This window comes from Cetorhinus maximus, chromosome 23 (assembly GCF_964194155.1).
Source record: "Cetorhinus maximus chromosome 23, sCetMax3.hap1.1, whole genome shotgun sequence".
In the NCBI taxonomy this organism is placed as follows: Eukaryota; Metazoa; Chordata; class Chondrichthyes; order Lamniformes; family Cetorhinidae; genus Cetorhinus; species Cetorhinus maximus.
This window is the reverse complement of record NC_135901.1, coordinates 50,109,815-50,131,740: the sequence shown is the minus strand read 5'-3', so window position 1 is coordinate 50,131,740 and position 21,926 is coordinate 50,109,815. Positions and strand designations below refer to the sequence as shown.

Genomic DNA, 21,926 nt, shown 5'->3' with positions numbered 1-21,926 from the left:
ATGAATGGGAATCAGAAAATACCGACGTATTTGGATGGGTTTCCTTCTAATTAACTGATAGTTAATTTGGTTAAAATCACAAATGGTGAAAACTTTAGTCAGCAGGATTCCAACCCTTGTGTTCATATTTACAACAAACGTTAATCATCGAACTTTCCCTCACACTCAAATAAACAAGCTTGGATAATGCTCTTGCCAGGTTTCAAACCGCAGCTCCATCATATGTGAAGCGAATATGACCCCACTCGCCTCTATCAACCCTGCGCTGTAAAGAGCCCAATATAAATAGTTGTGGGGGAAAGGCGGGTGTGTGGAATTGATTGAGTTGTTCTTCCAGAGAGCCAGCACAGACACGATGGGCCGAATGACTTATTTTGTCGCCATCTCTGATTTGATAAGAACACATTTGAGCTCTGGAGCAGCTGTTACTCATACCTCAATGTTTAAGGTGATGGATTTGAAATCCATTGGGTTTTCCCCCTGGAGGCTTGAATCTTGTTGACTACAGTTCCCTTTATTCCTCATTTTAATCAGGTGCCGCCAACCTCATCCCTGCGGCTCCTGTGAAACTGACAAGGCGACACACGGCAGAAATTCATCACTGAAAGAAACTGACACACATCAAATTCTGCCGCTTTCATGTCGCATCTTTTAACTTCCTGTTCTCCCTCTCAGATCTTTCCAGGCCGGTCAAATGTCATTCATTTGGAACTTTACCCTGGTCCTCGTCCACTGATTATGGTCAACTTTCCATGCATTGTAGTTGGCAGTTGGCCCCATAGCTCAGTGGTTAGAGCACTGGTCTCGTAAACCAGGGGTCGCGAGTTCAACTCTCGCTGGAGCCTGTGGCTAAGGTTTAGCTGATGAAACCAAGTTCTGTGGAAAAGTGGGCGATGGGCTGGACAATGAGAGGCTGCAAAGTTAGATGGGTTAGATGATTGGTTAGCAAGACAGCAGGAAATGTAGCAAGTCTGAAGTTACTCACTAGGCCTTAAAAATATTTTTTTAAAAAACCAACAAGGCAGCGCATTTTTCAAAAGCTGAGAAAGTTATGTTCTGGTGTTCAAAGAGACTTTTTGTATAAGGAATGCAGAAGTTGCATCAGTCTGTGTAGTACCATTGGTCAGTGCATTCAGCTGTTAACTGAAAGCTTGGTGGTTCAAAAGCACTCAAAGATGAAGCTTTCAATGTTTTCCCTCCCCCCTCCCCCTCCTCCCATCTCATCAAAATTCATTGTCACACAGACCCAGGTTGTCAATGACAGCAAGAAAAATTTCCACAAATGTTGCCAGTTCTGCTGTTCTGCAGTGAATTTCGAGTCAGGGAATCCTCGGTGTCTAAAGCAAATGTGATAACCACAACACATCAAAAACAAGCCCAGCTCCTTGCAAACGACCGAGAATGTCAAACCATGCAGTCTTAGTGCACTTCTGAACCTTGCTGTGTGGAAGCATAACGCGGCTGAAAACCTTAGCCATGCGGCAGAGAAATTGATCTAACGTTAGAATCATCAGATAACACAGCACATCAGCAGCTCATTCAACACCTCACACATGTGCGAACTATCTTAGTGCAATTCGGCCCCCATCCTTCTCCATTCCTTAAGGACAGTGCATTTTTCAGAATATCATTCAAAACCTGGGAAGTATAAATGTCACATGGCTGTGAGATAATTGATTATTTCACAAAAAGACAGCAACGATGCAACTTCTCCCCACTCTGTATTTTGATAATGCTACTTCCTGGTTTCAAACAGAGAAACATTCGTGTATGAGGTGACTGTGATCCCCACTGCATTGCACAAACCCTGCGCTGTAAAGATCCCAATGGAGCTGTCTGGAATGTTAAACTGTGACGTCATGCAGCAGCACTTTGGGTCTTTGTTTTGAGGAAATGGAATTCGGCTGTTCTCATTAGGAATTCTGGAGACAGACTGATCAACAATGTCATCATCAAATGGCACAGCGCAGTAAGAGGACCTTCCACCCATCGTGTCTATGTCAGTTTTGTACAAAGAGCTTTATAATTTATGACAATTTCCTTCTCTTTCTCCTTCGCCCTGCACAATTCCCATTTGGAAACTCCGTGTTAAGAAAACCAATATTGAAAGCTTCAGCTCGTTCCTCACCTGAGCCAATACGTCAGACTTGCTCCAGGCACTGACGTTTGCAGTGAAGGAGAACAAAGCAATATAATTTGCAGGCTAACCTGGATCTTTTTTTATCGATTCACGGGATGTGAGATTCGCTGTCTAGGCCAGCATTTGTTGCCCATCCTTAATTGTCCTTGGGAAGGTGGTCTGCCTTCTTGAACCGCTGCGGTCCATGAGGTGTAGGGACACCCACAGTGCTGTTAGGAAGGGAGTTCCAGGATTTTGACCCAGCGACAGTGAAGGAACGGCAATATATTTCCAAGTCAGGATGGTGAGTTACTTGAAAGGGAACTTCCAGGTGGTGGTGTTCCCGTGTGTTTTCTGCCCTTGTCCATCTGGCTAGTCATGATCGTGGGTTTGGACACTGGAACTCAGGAGCCTTGGTGAATTCCTGCAGTGCATCTTGTAGATGGCACACACTGCCGCTACTGTGCGTCAGTGGTGAAGGGAGTGAATGTGGATGTGGTGCCAGTCAAGTGGATTGCTTTGCCCTGGACAGTGCCCAGCCTCTTCAGTGTTGCAGGGGCTGCCCTCATCCAGGCAAGTGTGGAGAATTCCATCACACTCCTGACTTGTGCCTTGCAGATGGTGGACAGGCTTTGGGGAGTCAGGAGATGAGTTACTCGTTGCACGATTCCTAGTGTCTGACCTGCTCTTGTAGTCACAGTGTTTATATGGCCCGTCCAGTTCAGTCCCTGGTCAATGGTAACCCCCAGGGTATTGATAGTGAGGGATTCAGATATGATAACGCCATTGAACATCAAGAGCGATGGTTGGATTATCTCATGTTGGAGATGGCCATTGCCTGACACTTGTATGGTGCGAATGTTACTTGCCGCTTGTCAGCCCAAGCCTGGATATTTCCCACGCCTTGCTGCATTTGGACATGGACTGCTGCAGTATCTGAGGAGTGGGGCATGGCTGAACATTGTGCAATCATCGGCAAACTTCCCCACTGACTGACCTTTAACAACAACAATCATCTTCCTTTGTGCTAGGTATGACTCCAACAAGCGGAGAGATTCCTCTGATTCCCATTGACTCCAGTTTTGCTAGGGCTCCTTGATGCCACACTTGGTCAAATGCTGCCTTGATGTCAAGGGCTGTCACTTTCACCCCATCTCTGGAGTTCCGCTCTCTTGTCTATGTTTGAACCAAAGCTGTAATGAGGTCAGGAGCTGAGTGGTCCTTACGGAACCCAAAAGGGGCATCAATGAGCAGGTTATTGCTAAGTCAGTGCCGCTTGATAGCACTGTTGATGACCCCTTCCAAATCTTTACTGATGATGGAGAGTAGACTGATAGGGCGGTTATAGGCCGGGGTGGATCATTCACACTCTTTCATTCCCAGTTTGGTCGGAAGAACGAGGAGAGACATGATAAATTGCAGGGTTTCGGGGAAAAGGTTGACAAGACGGGCAGAAAGACCGCTTTCACTGCTGTAACAATTGTATGAATTCATGTAAATAATGCGATAATTGGAGCAACTTCTGTAGTCGTGGCCGAGTGGTTAAGGCGATGGGTTAGAAATCCATTGGGGTTACCCCACACTGGTTCGAATCCTGCTGATTACGTTTTCCATTAGTTCTCATTTTAACCACGTGCAGACGGAATTAATGATCGTTTGAATCGAGGAAAAGAGATCCAAACACATCCGTGGTCTCTTATTTACATTCATTTGTCGGCCTTCTGCAAATCTCCAGTCGGAACTGGAAAAAAAAAAATCGCCAATTTGCTGACATGATTTCATTCTGGCATTTGTCTCTCCTTAGGCCTCTGTCACTCTCGGTGTATACCTATGAGTGTGTTCCTCTGTGTAGGTCAATGTGGTTCAGTTCCCTGAGGAGGTAAACACATTTTTAGGAACATAAACTGTATTCACATTAGCTATGCAACTTCACATTACAATGTTATAGTGAAAAATATCAGGATGAAAGAGGCAAGAGAAGTTTGTCTCTTTCTATATATGGACCACAACAACAAATTATATTTATAAAGCTCCTTTTACCTAATGAAACGTCACAAGGCGTTCCCCAGGAGCATTATATAACAAAGTGTGACACCGATCCACATAATCGGTCAGATGACTAAAAGCTCGATCAAAGTGGGAGGCTTTAAGAACTGTCTTAAAGGAGGAAAGTGTCGATTTCATGTTCCAGCGAACAGTAATGGTTCTTCTCATTGGCTGAAGAGGACACTTGTGTTCATCCGACACAGACCATTTGGTCAAAGAATCTTGTCCTTGGTGAAGTTTGTAAAAGTAAACTCCACCACAGTTTGGCGGCCGAAAAACACCGCCCACCAATGTTTGCTGCCTCTTGCTGTTTCTTAGCTCCACCCAAACTGATTCTACATCTTGATCCTTCAATCTAAGATCCTCTCTCACCAATGTACTGATCTCGTTCCTTATTAACAGCGCGATCCCGCCTCGTTTTCCTTTTTGCCCATTCTTCCTAAATGACGAATATCATTCAGATAAACCAATCACACTGTTCTTTGAAAGCAGCACACAGGGCCGAATGGCCTCTTTCTTTGCTGTAACTTTCTGCCATTTTATGTTTCCTAACACCACGGTTAAGATTAACTTTCTTATCTTCCATGTGATGCTTTGAATTCAAGACAATAAGCAAGTTCAGCGAGTTTTCTTATCATTTCTAGCACGGAATTTGGAACTGGACTCGTTGAATGACATTTAAATGGTCTCAATCGTAAGATGCAGCTCACCGACTCCAAACAGTCACTGTGAGCATCAGCCTGTTATGCACATTCTTGCTGTACATCTTCTGAGCTATAAGCTGATCACAGCTCCACTTTCTGCACATTGAAAGACAGTGTGAAAATATTCACAATTTCAAATCTTAACAACGTGCGTATTTATGATTTTCTGTGTGTGTCAATGTGGTCCAGTTTCCCACTTTCACCAACCAAACATTATCCATGTTAGTTCTTTGACTTCATATCAACAAAAAAAAAGCCGTTAACAGGACATTTCTCTCTTCATTTTGAGTGGAGACTGTTCAGCAACTAAACTTCTGGATGTCACAAAGCGGAGGGTGATTGAAGTTTTCACATGATCTTATTAAGTAACTGAAGATGCCCGAGGGGCCGAATGGCTAATTCCTGATCATTTTTTTAATATTCTAATTCAGTGTCAATGTTGGTGAAGACAATGTTTGTGTCTAATCTGAATGTGGTAGTGAGGCCGAGTGGGCTCAGCCGCTGGTTCAGGTTCCGATCTCTCTGGTGATTTGGGTTTTACTCCCACCGCTGCCAAACTTTCTGGTGCTTTATTATTTGAGGCGCTTCCAAATAATTCTCCGTGCGGTGAAGGGGCAGCTGAGCTGTGCAGTGTTATATTTCAGTTGGAAGAATGAGGAGAGACAGTGTAAATCCCAGGGTGACTGGGAAAAGGTGGGGCAATGGCACGGACTGGAAGACCTTCTTTCACTGGAACTCCCTGTATTCATTCTATTATTTTAAACAAACAACATGCAGCCTTTACGCAGTTGCCCTGGCCGAGTGGTTCAGGCGTTTTTCCACGTGGTTCCAATCCTGCCAACTCCCCTTCTTCTCATTCCTGATTGACACAAACTATCTGCAGAATAAATTATCAGTCAAATGAAAAAGAAAACCACCCAAACACCCCTGTGTTTCTGACTTCAGTTCATCTGCAAACATTCATTACATTTGGAGTCTGAAATTGAACAATAATTGGCCAAGTTGGTGACATCCTTGCTTTCTGGGTGTTTGTCTCTCCTTTGGCCTCTGTCACTCTCGTTGTATGTGTGGGTGTGTGTTCCTCTGTGTGTGTCAATGCGGTTCAGTTTCCTGAAGGGATGGACACATATTCGCCATCACAAACTTGGTTAAAATTGGTTGTGCAACTTCATATTAAAATGGCAAAGAGAAAAATATCAGGATGAACGATGCAAGTGGAGTTTGGAAGGAGGTGCAGCAAAGAAGCGGAAGATGTGAATGATGTTATTGATGATTGAGAGGAATGCATTACAACCTTGTGGATTTTGTAGGTCGATTACCTTCCACAGTTTGAAATTTAGAACAAGCTGAGGCTCCAGGAGGAAACAACATTGACCTCCCTGAATTTTCACATAGGAAATAACGCACGTGCATGTCCGGCTAGGTTGTGACAGAGACAGGGCGGGCAGAAGTCCCTCTTTGTCTGCTGTAACCATTATTTTTCATATAAATAATAGAGGATTACTGCCAAGATCTGTAGTCGTGGCCGAATGGTTAGGGCGATGCACTTGAAATCCATTGGGGTTACCCCACGCAGATTCAAATCCTGCCGTCTATGTTTTCCATTATTTCTGATTTTAACCATTGATCTCAGAAACAGCAAATGGAATCGACATTTTCACAACACCTGCAGTTGCAAAGTTTGACCAGTGGCAGTGGAACCGTGATTGCTCACATCACATGAAGCAGGCGCTGCCTCAATTATTACTGCATTTGGCACTGTCTCTGTTCAAATTAAATTAGACGCCGTTTCTGTTTCTATTGCACTAGGACATGTCTCTGATCATATTAGAGAAGGTCATCTCTCAGTTGTTTCTGTAATTGGCTCAATCTCAGTTGTTTATGTACTGGGCTAGGGCCACAATACAGTTGGCACTATCTCAGTCATGACTGCACTGAAGCAGGTCTCGACTAGAGTTACAATAAGCCATGCCCCAGTTGGCACTGCACTAGAGCTTGTCTCTGGTTATAGAAAATTAGAACATGTTTTTATTTGCATTTCACAAGACTCTGTCTCAGCTATTACTCCAGTAGAACCTGCCACGTGTCTATCAAACTGGACCCTGTCTCAGGTGATGCTGCACCAATACATGCCTCCATTCATATCACACATTTCCCTGTTTCTGTTGTTATTGTCCTTTATCATGACTTTGTTATTGCTGGACTTGTTCATGCCTCTGTTCTTATTGATCTTGTACATTTGCTGGTATTTACTTCACCAGGCACTGCGTCCGTTGGAATTAAAAAGAGCCCTGAATTATGTGAAGCTCCACTAGACCCTGTATCAGTTTTCTTCTACTGGATACGGTCTGTGTTATTACTACGCTAGGCAGGTTCGTATTACACAAGATCCTGTCTCAATTATTACTGCACTCGGCACTGCCTCACTTATGTTTCACTAGGTCGGGGCCCTGCTTATAATGCACTCAATCATCTCTGCACTTATATTCCTCTAGACCGTATTCCAGAACAATTTACACTAGACTCTGTATCAGCCTGTATCACACTCGAGCTTGTCTGTCTTTTTACTTAAAATGGATCCTGTCTTTGCAGATACTTTGTCTCTGTACCTCTGTCTCTGCTTCTATTCCACTCTCCCTTTCCCTGTTTTTACTTCACGAGATCATATCTGTCTCTCTTACACTGGTGGCAGTCTCCGTTATTACGACTTAGACTCTCCTTAGGAAGCAATTAATCTTTGCCCTGTGCCTGTAATAACTGCCCTATTTCACTTGATGTTGACCTAGGCCCTGTATCAGTAACTATTGCACTAGCCCCGTGTCCGCTATTACAGCAGTCTATGTTAATATAGCACTCGTCACCGCCCCTGTTATTCGTGCAATGGGTCACGTCTTTGGTTAAGTAACATTAGATGGCCTCTCTAGTAATGTCTCTGCTTAAATTGCACTAGGCCCTGTCTCAGTAATTACCACACCAGGCTCTGTCTCTGTTGTTACTACACTGTTCTATGTCTCTATAAGGTGAACGTTGAGTTAGAAATGGGCCTCTGACTTTGGCCTAAAACTACAGGTTTCCCATTGACTGTTTGTTCCGCGCAGCTCCTAATATTCAGTTTCATTACAGCCAACAGAATTACATATGAGACATGTTCTGTGCGTCCGTGTGAAAAGACATCATGCTGCATCATTCCACAAAGATAAAAGATGTATCTTCACCAGAATGTTTCATTTTATTTTATTTTCTCTTAATCAAACTATAACTACAGATCGTCTAATAATGTAAATATTCATTGACAGCATATTCTGTTGTGTGTTCTTGTTTAGACATTCATGTCGTACCAACCATTTCTTTGCTAAGATGGGCACGTTTGTCACCACATTCACTTAATGTCTGTCATCTCTCTACCTAAGACAGCGTCTAACTCACTGAAACGTATTGTTCTCTCTCTCAGATAAAAGCAAAATACTGCGGATGCTGGAACTCTGAAAGGAAAACAAAAATACCTAGAAAAACTCAGCAGGTCTGACAGCATCTGTGGAGAGGAATACAGTTAACGTTTCGAGTCTGTATGACTCTTCATCAGAACTAAGGAAATTGAGAAATTAGGTGAAATATAAGCTGATAGAGGGGGCGGGACAGGTTGAGCTGGATAGGGGGCTAGTTATAGGTGGAGGCAAAGAAGAGACTGCCAAAGATGTCATAGACAAAAGGACAAAGGGGTGTTGACGGTGGTGATATTATCTAAGGAATGTGTTAATGGTGACATTAAGGGTAGCAAGCAGGACAAGCAAGACAGATGGCCCTAGTGGGGGTGAGGTGGGGGGAAGGGATCGAAATGGGCTAAAAGGTGGCGATAAAACAATAGATCGAAATAAATTTAAAAATAGGTGGGAAAAGAAAAATATTTTTTTTTAAATTATAAATTGTTGGAAAAAGGGGGATTGGAAAGGGGGTCAGGATGGAGGAGATAGTTCATGATCTGAAATTGCTGAACTTAATGTTAAGTTCGGAAGGCTGTAAAGTTCGAAGATGAGGTGCTGTTTCTCCAGTTTGCATTTAGCTTCACTGCAACATTGCAGCAGGCCAAGGACGGACATGTGGTCATTGTCTGCGTCTGTGCGTTTGTGTACGTGTATGTTTGCATATGTGAAAGTGTGCCTGTGTGTGTCGGCGTGTGTCAGTGTGTGTGGTTTGTGTCTTTGTGTGTATATGTGTGTGTGTGTCTGTGTGTCGGTGTGTGCGTGTCTGTGTTGTGTGTGTTTTTGCATGTGTTTATGTGTCTGTGTGTGTTTTTGTATGTGTCCGTGTGTTTGTGCTCCTGTGTTTGTGTGTGTCTTTGTGTGCTTCTCTGTCTGTGAATGAGCGTGCATTTCTGTGTGCGTTTATGCGTATGTGCGTGTGTTTGTGTGTGTGTGTGTCTTTGTGCATGTATGCATGTATGTCTGTGTGCACCTATGTACGTCTGTGTCTTTGTATGTGTGTGTGTGCCTGTGTGTGTGTTTGTCTGCATGTATGTATTGGTGTGTGTCTGTTTATGTGTGCGCATGTACGTCTGTGTGTGTCTGCCTGTGTGTGTGTGTGTGTGTGTGTGTGAGTGTGTGTTTGTGTGTGAGACACGTCATATTGTTTGCAAGTGAATTTCACAATGATCTTCATCATCCTTCCATTCATGAAAGATGACGGACACGCAGCAAACGAATCTATTCAGATGGGTTGTCTCCAGGTGCTGCACAGTTTCTGATGGCTGAGCTCAATCCTTGAGGGGCAGTTTCTGCCACAAGTGTCTCACGTGAAGCTACAAATGATGTTATGGGTTGTTGTTTCCAGTCTTGGCGTCTGTTGCCAAGCCGCTGTAGCCATTGGACATCATGGTGATGCACAACGGTCCACAGGAAGTATCGTCATCTTCCTCTGTCGCCATCCAGTGAAATTCATGTATGATAATCGCTAATTAGGGCCTCCATATCATGCGTGTGAGTGTCATACAAGCAGAGCTTTGGGCCTCTCACTGGCCGCCTGGCCCTTAGCAATGTGACCACCTTCCATCCTGTAAACGGGCCTGAACAATCCAACTGTTTGATGAGCCTAACAGACTTGGGAGCTCTGTCTTTGAGAGGGCTGCCGCTTCCTGATTTTGTCCCGCCAGGAGATACCCACCGCACACAGCACAGATGGAAGTCGCGGAGTTACTTTCCTTGATTGGTGTAAGTCCTCCTTGTTTCACAGCCAGACAAGGTACTGAGGACACAGACCTAATACACCATCAGCTTGGCCCCAAGGGTCAGCTTGACATTAATCCATGTACGTTTCATGAGTCAGGTGATATCTGTTTTCCCCGTGCGTGTATCAGGAACTGCATCAAGGAGCAGACTGTCTGTCACCGTGGAACTTGGGGAGCAGGATTAACCAACCACTTCCAGCCGGGTGTTATCTAGTGTGATCAGTGGTGGAAGTGCAACACTTTAATCATGATTTTCTTGACGTTTTTAATCAAATAGAACAAGTTAAAACCACGCGGAGATGGTAAATGAGTCGCTGTTGATCTTCCTGTACAACACCTATGTCTAAAAGAATTTAATAAACCAGTACGAGGGTCAGGGGTGCGCTTATGCTCTGTCATTACAGGTCTGTTGTAATTCTGCCGGCTGAAAACCGTGCCATTAATTCAAGAATCGAGGACCCAAATGTGGTTCCACATGTAGTAGCTCCAGTAAAATCTCTGCTCCAGGTGAGGCTCGAACTCACAACCTCGGCATAGCCCGCTGATCGCACTGCTCTATAAGTACCGCGCGCTAACCGATTGCGCCACTGGAGCGCCCGCTAGTGGCTGCATTAGATCTGGTTACATTTTTCACAGATCACTGGGGTCAGACATGATTCCTTGATGGTAGATTTGTCAATGTGATCTCAATAAATGTTAATGATATATGAAATGCAATATATTTTGAATAAAATAAAATGCCGACAGTGGGTCAGGGAAACTTTGTTAGTTTTCACACACTGAGCATGGACACTGCCGGAGTTCCTGCATCGCTTTCAATATTGTTTTTCTTAACTTTCAAAAGGGAATTGGACAAATATTTGAAATGGAAAAGCTGCTGGGTTATGAAGAAAGAGAAAGATATTGGGACTAACTGGGCAGCTCGTTGTAAAAAGCTGGCGAGGGCACGATGGGTCCTAATGAGCTGTGAACTTTTACGATTCCATTGCTCGATCAATTTCTCTACAGGATTCCTAAATATCCCAGCCCAATCCTATTTCTGCACAGCATAATCCAGAACTGCAGCATGAGGACACAGTTTGAAATTCTATCCAAACCCCTCTGGCTAACTCGCTGCGCGGGGTTTCTGTAGTTTACTGGTTGTCATATTCGTCCAACAGGCGCACAAACCCCCGTTCAAAATGGCGCAGAAACACTACCAAACGCATTTAATCTCCGAGCCGCCAGAAATCAGTAATTCGCGTTAGTTGTTGAATATCAACTGAATACAGCACCTTACACTGTGAAAAAGAACAGACTTATGGAATCCTGCAGGATAACAGCACTGATCAGGAATGAACAGTTTCAATTCCGGAGTTCTGATTATTACTGAGATAAAATGATACCTGCAAACTGAGTCTTTCAATTCATTTCTCAGGGGATGAAGATAGCACAAGTGTCACAGGATGGACAGGAGCAGTCATAGTCCGAAAGGAAGAAAGGGTGTTGATTATCTAATGAACAAAACGGAAACTAGGGGATTGATAATTTTAAACTGTTGTCAGCTCTAACAGCTACCTTATAAATACGACCATGGACTGAGAGTGATTATTGAGCTGATAATCTAGTTTAACATTAAAGCTGCCCTTTTAAGTGATACTCCGGTTTAACAATTGATAGCCATTGAATATTGGTGTCCATGGAAATGGTGCACTGTTCTAACGATGACCTTGGCCTTTGATGAACCGGTCCAAGTGATGTCACATATTATTGAAATGTAGTGTTTTACTGCTCTTATACCCGACACTCCAGTCCAACCTTGTAACAGAGATCACGATCTACCGTTGACCCTGTACCTGACAGTCCGGCCCAGAAGCCACCTTCAACTTTAACTTGAGGCCAAGGATAAATTTCTACCTGATATGCCGATCTAATATTGAACATGCACCTGACACTTCGGTCAAACAGTAACTTTGTGTTATAGGTGCCTAATGCTATAGTTCATATGTTTTAGAATAGTAGGTTTATTTTCAGTAATGGGGAGAGAATTCTGCAGATTAATGACCTTTTGGGAAAGGATCAAGTGTTTTGAACTTATGTACTGAAAATATTCTAGGAATCACGGGCGGCTTCCAATGTGATCGGACAGTCCACAGGATCACTGTTCGACATTTCCTTCTAGCATTCTGTGGGAACCAGCCGAGATCATTCCCCTGCATCGGAAACTACAGTCAAAGGGGCTGCACTTGTACGTGTTTTTTAAATGGCCCTAATTAATATGAATGGGTGACGGAACCTCACTTGTTTGTTCAAAGTTAGACAAGCACATTCTAGTCTCCTTAATTGTGCCTCGTGGGGGGATGGGGGTGGGGGTTAAATCTCAGGTATAAAAATGCCCACTTCAATAGTCGAAAGGAGCTTGGCTGCTTCTCGCCGCTGCTCCTCTCAGAAGATGCACTTTCCACCAAGAGGCCCTCTCTATGCCATATACTACACCGCCCTCGCCGCTGTCACAGTCCCAGGTAAAACGTGTCTCAGTTTTCTCCGCTTCTCAGTTTATGTTCCTCTTTCACAGGAGTTTGGCATCGCTGGCGAGGCCACCCATGTATTGGCCATCCCTAATGAAGGTGATGGTGGACCGTCTCCTTGAAACGCCGCTATCCAATTGGGGAGCTTCCCAACCGCTCTGCCTCACTCATACCGAACTGTTTGTAGACAATTCTGCAAAGCCAGCGATTATAGATTTTTCATTATCTATTATTATTGTTAGCATTACTCGATCATGGGATTGGAGTGGAGCCGGCTGGGCGCGCATATATCGCCCCCTCCCTAATCGCGCTTGAGGACTGAGTGTCTTGCTGGGCAATTTCAGGGGGCAATTAGGAGAGTCAACCACATTAGCGGTGGGTCTGGAGTCACATGTTGGGCAGACCGGTTATGGATGGCAGATTTCCTTCAAGGGACATTAGTGAACCAGATGGGTTTTTTACAACAATGTACGATAGTTTCATGGTCACCATGACGGAGGCGAGATTCATGTTCCTGACTTTTTAATTGAATTTAAATTGGAGCGAGGCTGTTTAAGGTCAATTGCCAGGGAATACTTCCCTTATCTTCATTCTTTCATGGGATGTGGGCGTCGCTGACAGTGCCAGCATTTGCTGCCCATCCTTAAGTACCCTGGAACTGAATGTCTTGCTCGGCCATTTCAGAGGGCAGATAAGAGTCGACCACATCGCCGTCGGTCTGGCGTCACATGTAGGCCAGATCGGGCAAGAAGGCTGATTTTCTTCCATAGGGATATGAGTGAACCAACCCCACTCTCCAGGTTAAAGTTGTGACTGTGCATGTTAATAGCGACTTAACAGTTACACTATCCCACTGTAAAATTCCGCACTGGTCCGTCAGTGACAGGAATGTGATAACCCCAATAGAACATGGTATCAAAAACTCATTCCCTTGTTTCAAAATCCCTTGTTTCAAGTCACGTGACTCGAAGAGTCCCACAGACTCAAAACATTAACTCTGTTTTTCTCGCCACAGATGTTCTTAGACCTGCTGAGTTTTTTTTCCAGCATTTTCTGATTTTGTTTCAGGTTTCCAGCCTCCGCAGTATTTTGTTTTATTTCAAATTAAAGATTGAGGCATTGTTGACAATTTGGAACAATGAATTAAGAATATTTAGGGCTTCTGCCTCGTTTTGAAGCTCCTCAATTAATTCCATCTGTTCCTGCCCCTCCACATTCGCTGCCTCTGACAGCTTTCCATCAAATATTCCTCAAGCCCTCTTCCTTCTTTTCTCCTCCTGAAGGTTTGTTATTTAGATTTGTACAATTGACTATTGCAATCCATTTGAAACTTACACAGTTCCTCCAATCGTTTTCCATTTCTTGTTCCTGATGGATTCCAGTTCGAAATATTCTTAATGATTAAATATGAACTTGATTCATCTGAGGTCCCAGACTTATTCTACTATATCTTTGGATGGTAACAAGGGTTTCATTATTTCAAACATCAACACTGCAAAATGTAAAACTCTGATCAATAGAACGCTGTTTCTTCGAGTTTATTCTCTAGTTTTGCTTCACATCCTTCTCTCTTTCTTCCAGTTAATTTAGTGGCTCCAGGTGACAATGGTTAAGTCAGCTTCCTGCTGTACACATTTACATTCAAGAAGTCACTTCCATCTGATAAATCAAAGCTAGAATGATGGGTGGTCCCAGCATGAAAACCGTGCATCGATGAAACACGATTGAATACTGCAGCGGTACCCTGCACACTCATTATCCACTCGTGTTTATGTTTAGATTAAGGCTGCAATGCAATTCGAAACCGTGTTGTAAGGAAGGAATTAGTCAAATTAACTTGAAACCTACAAGCAGATTGTTTTTGAAACTGCTTCTGACTGCAGTAATAGCAAGCTGTCTCACCAGTTAGATTCTGTGACCACTGAAATAAAACGGAAGTTAAATTAATAGCCAGTTTTATACCTCATTAAAGTAAAAGTGTTTCTCGATGTAGTTTCTGCAAACTCAGTTTGATACAAAATAAAATCAACAGATACAATCAACCTTTTGTAAAAAAGGTGGGAGACTGGTTTGGAAGGGACAAAGTAATCAATTGCAGTTGGTAGACAATGTAATTCATATGCAGCAGGTGTAGAAAGTACAATGTATTCAACTGAAAAATATAATTAGGGCCGGTTTATTTAAGATTCCAATACGGATTTGTACTTGGCGATTTGGAAATGTACCAATTATTGGGTAAACAGCACGTTGTTGTCGGGGGGAGGGGGGAGTATGGAGGGGGTAAGTATTAAAAGGAATGTGTCAGAACAGATTTAAGATTGCTGAAGGTTTAAATCCTAAGCGTAGCAGAATAAGAGACATCGCAGAACAGCCCATACTTTTTCCACAGGACGTGGGTTTTACTGGCAAGGCCAGCATTTGTTGTCCATGCCTAATTGCCCTCGAACCAAGTGGCCGGCTCGGCCATTCCAGAGGGCATTTAAGAGTCAACCATTTGCTCTGGGTCTGGAGTCACGTGTAGACCAGACCGGGTAAGGACGGCAGATTTCCTTCCCAAAAGGGACATTAGTGAACCTGATGGGTTTTGTTTAAAGTTCTGGTTAGCTATAATTGTCCTGGTCACCATTATGGAGACTAGCTTTATAATTCCAGGCTGTATTAATCAATTCCAACATTACCATGAGGACACTATCTCCCCCCAACATGCTAAATGTTAGGCACAATAAATCAGCGATATCCGACATTCAATGTCCCTCAGCCTTGTTGGCTTTAACTCTAAGTCAGGGTCACTCCAACTCGTACATTAGGGTCTCGCCGATCCCCAGCATCGAACACGACGGCCCCTCACCAGGGAAAATGATCGTTCCTGGCTTCAGAGAGAGGCAAGAGTGTTAGGCCAAGTTAGTACAGTGGAGAATCAGTTCATTTTTAAACCTTCGACACACCCTCCTCTTCCCTCCTGGAGTCAGTCCTTCATGTCCCATCTGAAGGCCATTCAGCCCACTGTCTATGCCAGCACCCACAGAGCAGCCTCATTCATTCCCATGCAGCTGCTATAGCCCGGAGAGCTGCCTTGCCTCAAGGGCTCAGTTTCATTCAGAAATCAATCATTTCCACTTGGATCACCCCTGTGAGCGCGATTTCCAGGTCATTACCACTTGCTGTGTCAAAACACTCATCTCCTCACCTCACCACTCCGCTGCCACCATTCACCCAAGAGGCACTGGGTACTGTAAAGGCTATGGGCCCTGACAATATTCCGGCAATAGTACTGAAGACTTGCGCTCCAGAACTTGCTGTGCCCCGAGCCAAGCTGTTCCAGTACAGATACAAGACTGTCATCTACCTGGATATATGGCAAATTTGCCCAATACACAAAATGCAGGACAAATCCAAGCCAGTCAATTACCACCCGATCAGTCTACTCTCGATCATCAGTAAAGTAACGGGAAGGGGTCATCAGTGCTATCAAGAGGCACTTGTTTAGTAATAAACTGCTCACTGATGCCCAGTTCGGGTTCTGCCAGGGCCACGCAGTTCCTGACCTCATTACAGACTTGTTTCAAACATGGACAGAAGAGCTGAACTCCTGAGGCGGGGTGAGAGGGACTGCCTTTGACACGAAGGCAGCCCCAGCAAAAGTGGAGTCAATGGGAATCAGGGGGGAAATTCTCTGCTGGTTGGAGTCATACCTAGCACAAAGAGTAGTTTTTGTAGTTGTTGGAGGTCAGTCATCTCAGTTCCAGGACATCACTGCAGGAGTTCCTCAGGGTAGTGTCCTCAGCCCAATCATCTTCAGCTGCTTCATCAATGACCTTCCTTCCATCGTAAGTTCAGAAGTGGGAATGTTCGCTGATGATTGCACAAAGTTCAGCAACATTCGCGACTCCTCAGATACTGAAGGAGTCCGTGACCAAATGTAACAAGAACTGGACAAAATCGAATCTTGGGCGGACAAGTGGAAAGTAACAATCACGCCAATCAAGTGTCAGACCATGGCCATGTCCAACGAGAGAGAATCCAACCATCGCCCCTTGACATTCAATGGCATTACCATCACTGAATCCCCCACTAATCAACATCCTCGGGGTTGCCATTGACCAGAAACTGAACTGGACTAGACATATAAATACTGTCGCCAGAAGAGCAGGTCAGAGGCTGTGAGTCCTGTGACAAGTAACTCACCTCCTGACCCCCCGGAGCCTGCCCACCATCTACAAGGCACAAATCAGGAGTATGATGGAATACTCCCCATTTGCCTGGATGAATGCAGCTCCCACAACACTTAACAATCTTGACTCGATCCAGAGAAAGAAGCCACTTGATCGACACCACATCCACAAACATTCACTACCTCCACCACCAACGCACAGTAGCAGCAGTGCACTGCAGGAATTCACCAGGGCTCCTTCGACAGCACCTCCCAGACACACGGCCACTGTCATCTAGTAGGACAAGGGCACCAGAGACAAGGGGACACCACCACCTGGAAGTTCCCCTCCAAGTCTCTCACCATCCTGAATTGGAAATATGTAGCCGTTCCTGCACTGTCGCTGGTCAAAATCCCGGAACTACCCAATAGCACTGTGGGTGTATCTACACCACATGGATTTGTTTCATTTGCCCTTTAGGGAAAGACACATGCCATTCCCATCTGGCCTATATGTGACTCCTAGACCCACAGCAAGTGTGGTTGACACTTTACTGTCCAATGGCATGACCCTCACAATTAGTGGTGGACATCAACTGCTGACCTTGGTTCAAGGCAGTAGCTCATCAACACCTTCAAGGGCAATTAGGGATGGGCAATAAATGTTGGCCCAGCCACTGAAGCCCGCATCCTGCAAACAAATACACAAATTACCCTGTCTCAAGGTATTGAATTCAACCGCCTCTGAATTCTACCTCGGGGAGATGGAGGATTAGTGGTAACCTCACGGGACTAGCAATCCAGAGAGCCAGGCTAATGCTCATTTGTTCAAATCCCACTACAGAAATTCGTGGAATTTAAATTCTCCAAGTCTAGAAATTGAAGCTCGTCTCAGTAATGGCGACGATGAAACTCATCGATTGTTGTAAAAACCAATCTGGTTCACTGATGTCCCTTTAGGGAAGAAAACCTGCTGTCTTTACCCGGTCTGGGCTACATGTGACTCCAGACCCACCGCAAATGTGGCTGACTCTTAAATGCCCCATGAAATTTTTCCCCAGCAGGCCACTCTGTTCAGTGGCAATCAGGAGTGGACAGAAAATGCTGGCCTTGCCAATGATGCCCACATACCATAAAGAGAAAAACAAAATAAAATGGGACACCTGCAAGACTTCAGTGCTCAGCACTGTACAGCCCTATTGGGCCTAGGGTGGAGCTTCAATCCGGACATCATCCTCGGTAGAATACCTAATGCTAAAGTGATAATTTAAGGGCCTGACAGACTATTTCACACTAACATTGCGCTGAGTAAAACATTTCAGGATCTAAAGACAAGACACATGGTGGGTACATTTCAATGAAAATCTTTAATATTTAGAAAAGATTAAAACATTTCAAAAATTCCAAAATCTCACGTCTCCCAATTGGCAACAGTGCCCCAGGATGAGCCCAACAGTAATAGGAAATGTGGGGACAGGTTCAGGCAGTGAGAGGGAGAGAGCACATGAGCAATATCAGACACGATGAACATGGTCATTTAGATCAGACCATCGCCATTCAAGTCATTTCAACTGGTCAACTTGACCGAAAATAGAACAAAGGGACAAATGGAGGGCAGCGACTTAAGAAACTTTTAAAAATATGAACTGACCTGGTGAGAAATATGAGCCATGAATGCATTAAGGAGAGAGTGTATGGTACTTGGCAAACGCTCGGCTGTTAGCAATATTTGACTGAAGACAGTTTTTGTTGCCGGGCGGATGCCGATGGGGCAGAAGACGTTCCATTCTGCATTTCACCAGCAGTCGCCCAAGGACAAGTTCAAGCACAAGTGAGTGGTGGCGAATTCGAAGGCAATAAGATGGCAGACACATTCGTTCAGGATAAATAGAGGCTCACTGGTCTTCAGATCCTCCTCTTCGCCAGGAATCGGCCCATCTCACTGAGAGACGGGAACACGGGTGAGAAAGAGTTCATTCTCAAGGGGGTTGAGATCTGTCAGGCTAACCTCCCATCCCCCTTAGTCTGTCCTGGACACAACTGAGCCCCCCACCCCTCGTGATAGTCAGTCACCTGGAGCTGCGATCCTGATATTCACGCAGTGAGGAGGGAGTGACCAGGCTCTCAGTTTGCTGGTTAATCACACTGCAGTCCCATATCAGTGACTCGTACATGGAACAGCATTAACTTGCTAACAGGGATGCAACTGCAGTGACATTAACAACAGTCATAAACCTGGGACAGTTATCGATTTATTGGTACTTTGGCATGTTTAAATCATTTCACAGGACGTGGGCATCGCTGGGTGGGCCAGCATTTATTGCCTTTCCCTAGTTGCCCTTGAGACGGTGGTGGTGAACTGCCTTCTTGAGCCGCTGCAGTCCATGTGGTGTAGGTACACCCACAATGCTGTTAAGGAGGGAGTTCAGGGTTTTGACCCAGCGACAGTGAAGGAACGGCGATATATTTCCAAGTCAGGATGATGAGTGGCGTGGAGGGGAACTTCCAGGTGGTGTTGTTCCCATGTGTCTGCTGCCCTTGTCCTTCTAGATGATAGTGGTCATGGGTTTGGAAGGTGCTGTCAAAGGAGACTTGGTGAATTCCTGCAGTGCATCTTGTAGATGGTGCACACTGCTGCTACTGTGCGTCGGGGTGGAGGGAGTGAATGTTTGTGGATGGGGTGCCAATCAAGTGGGATGCTTTGGTGTCAAGCTTCTTGTGTTTGTGTTTAGGAGCTGCACTCATCCAGGCAAGAGGAGAGGACTCCATCAGAATCCTGACTTGTGCCTTTAGATGTGGACAGGCTCTGGGGAGTCAGGAGGTGAGTTACTCATCGCACAATTCCCAGCCTCTCTGACCTGCACTTGTGGCCACAGTATTTATATGGCTAGCCCAGTTTAGTTTCTGGTCAATGGTAACCTCCAGGATGCTGACGATGCATTTATGAGACATGATGCAAGTATTCCAGCTGAAGAATTTTAGGTAAATGAATTTATTCAGTGGCAAAGAGTACTGCATGAATGAATTAAAAGGGTCAAAGCCTCGATTCAAACCCGTTTCATTGTCTTGTGACTAAAGTAATACAACCCCACCCTCTGCTGGCACCTCACCGCCACTACAGGCGGTGCTGTTTCCAGCTTCAGAGTTCAGTTACTGCATGGCTGCATTTGAAAACATATTGATGAATTGTGAATATGGAACAATAATGTATCGGATTGAAGTTAGCAACAGGGTTCGCTCTTTTACCACCTGACCCTGTACATGAACTCTCTCATCATTCCCCATTGGAGGTATTGGCTGGAGCTGGTTGTTGGGAGTTATTTCAGGCTGCAATGTGCACATTTGACACAGTTATCAGACTCTAATCTCTTTCAGAATGGGAGTAGTTAAACCTTGCTGCATTTTGTAATTCCTCTGCAATACATTGTCAATGTTCAACCCGACACATTGGATCTTGTTAAAGCTTTTTTACCACTTATGTCTCGAAGATAATGTTCTCAATTTCTCACATTCTTTTTCCTAGTGGGGAAATTATACATATCAAACACAAACAATATACGGGAGATAATTTATTTTCACATCTTTAGAGCCTGGTCAGAGAATCTAAAACACGGGGAACGGCCTCAGGATAAGGGGCCGAACATTTTGGTCTGATATGCGGAGAAATTACTTCACTCAAAGAGTTGTGAACCTTTGGAATTCTCTCTCTCAGAGAGCTCTGGATTCTCCATCCACTTTAGTTCGGGATAGGCAGAGTTACAGTGTCTCGGGGATTTAAGGGATATGGGCAAAGGGCGGGAATATGGAGTTGAAGCACAAGTTCTGAATTACAGAGCAGCTCGACGGGCCGTGCCGCCGACTCCTGCTCCTTTTCTTCTCTTCCTGTAAGAATCAATGTTAACGGCTTCCCCGCTTTCGAGAGTCTGCTCCATAGATCGAACACCCAGTGGAATATTAATCTGAACTTTCCAGGTCCATTAGAGGCAGGCTGGAAGCAGGCAAGGCTGGCACTATGCCGGGGAAGGCGTCAGGAAGCGTGGAGAGAGGGAATCTGTGTCCGTCCCATGGCCTCATTTGCGTTGCACATTGTTGAAATATAATCAACTCTTGTCAGTCAGAAACCACAGGTTTTTTTTCTTTTTCCATACGGGTTATTTTTTTTCCATATGTGATATTTCCTTCCCTCAGTCCTTATCTGCATGTGACAAATTTTGAATTCCTCTCCGAGCAATGCTATCCATTGCCTTTCTGCTTATTTTTCAAGTATTTAAATCCGCCCATAGCTTACCCTGATCAGATATGCACCTATGAACTTCATTAGCCTTTCCCCCCCGCTGCAGTTTTAAGCATTGATCTTCTGGCTTCATTTATTATCATCTTAAACTATTGAGGAATGAAACAGAACAATGTGGGATCTCACCGTTAATATTCTTCCTGTCCGAATACAATCCCTGTATCATTACAATCTGGAATCTATCAATCGACTAATTCTGATTCCCTTGCATTTCCCCCTCTTATTGTGGCGATATTTCTTCCAGAATCCTATCCTTTCCAGAGGAACTGTTTAGAAAGCCGACAGGAATCCAAATGCATCACATCCACTTTCTCTCTTGCCCCTATGAAGCTCGGTTTGCTCACGTTCAAAGTGACCAGTCAGCTAGATAAGCAAGTCCTTTCCTTCATGGGCGCTTACTGGCTACAATGAAAGGTTCTCCTTCTCTCCACATGCCCCATAAACGTTCCTTTCATGTGGGTTTACGAGGGGTAACTCATTGTCTGTAGTTTCCTGACTCACTTTTGCAAACATTTTACCAAAGTACAATAAACGCTGCATTTATTTTATCTGCTCGCCAGGCGTCTTTGCGGAATTCAATCATTTTTCATAGCTTTATGACTGAGAACCTGCTAGTTTCTAGCTTATTTCCATAAAAATCCTCGGATGCATCGTATCTGGACCGTGGATTGATTCAGCTGAATTTCCACAGCTCTTCATCAAACATGCTGGTAATAATGTGATAAATGTAGCAATTTACCACTGAAAGTCCAATGGTCTCATTTGCGGATCAAATGTATATGTTAACTGTTCCCTCTTTCATAGAAGATGAAACAAAAGTACATTTTTACCGCAATTACAGACCGCCTAGCATCAGTTGTGATGCCCTCACTGGATCTCATTTTC

At 44.5% G+C, this 21,926-nt stretch overlaps 1 long non-coding RNA gene and 3 other non-coding genes across 7 annotated transcripts in view; 2 read left to right on the top strand and 2 right to left on the bottom strand.

The window, feature by feature from the left end:
• The window catches only part of LOC144698294 (uncharacterized), a 451,035-nt gene that overhangs the window by 17,515 nt on the left and 411,594 nt on the right, over window positions 1-21,926 (bottom strand). The gene's annotated exons all lie outside the window — the stretch shown is intronic.
• On the top strand, window positions 773-845 carry trnat-cgu (transfer RNA threonine (anticodon CGU)). The gene has a single exon. It is a non-coding gene; the product is annotated as a tRNA-Thr (tRNA).
• Window positions 3,644-3,725, top strand: trnas-aga (transfer RNA serine (anticodon AGA)). The gene has a single exon. It is a non-coding gene; the product is annotated as a tRNA-Ser (tRNA).
• Window positions 10,590-10,684, bottom strand: trnai-uau (transfer RNA isoleucine (anticodon UAU)). The gene is made up of 2 exons: window positions 10,647-10,684; window positions 10,590-10,625 (listed from the first exon to the last, which is right to left on the bottom strand). It is a non-coding gene; the product is annotated as a tRNA-Ile (tRNA).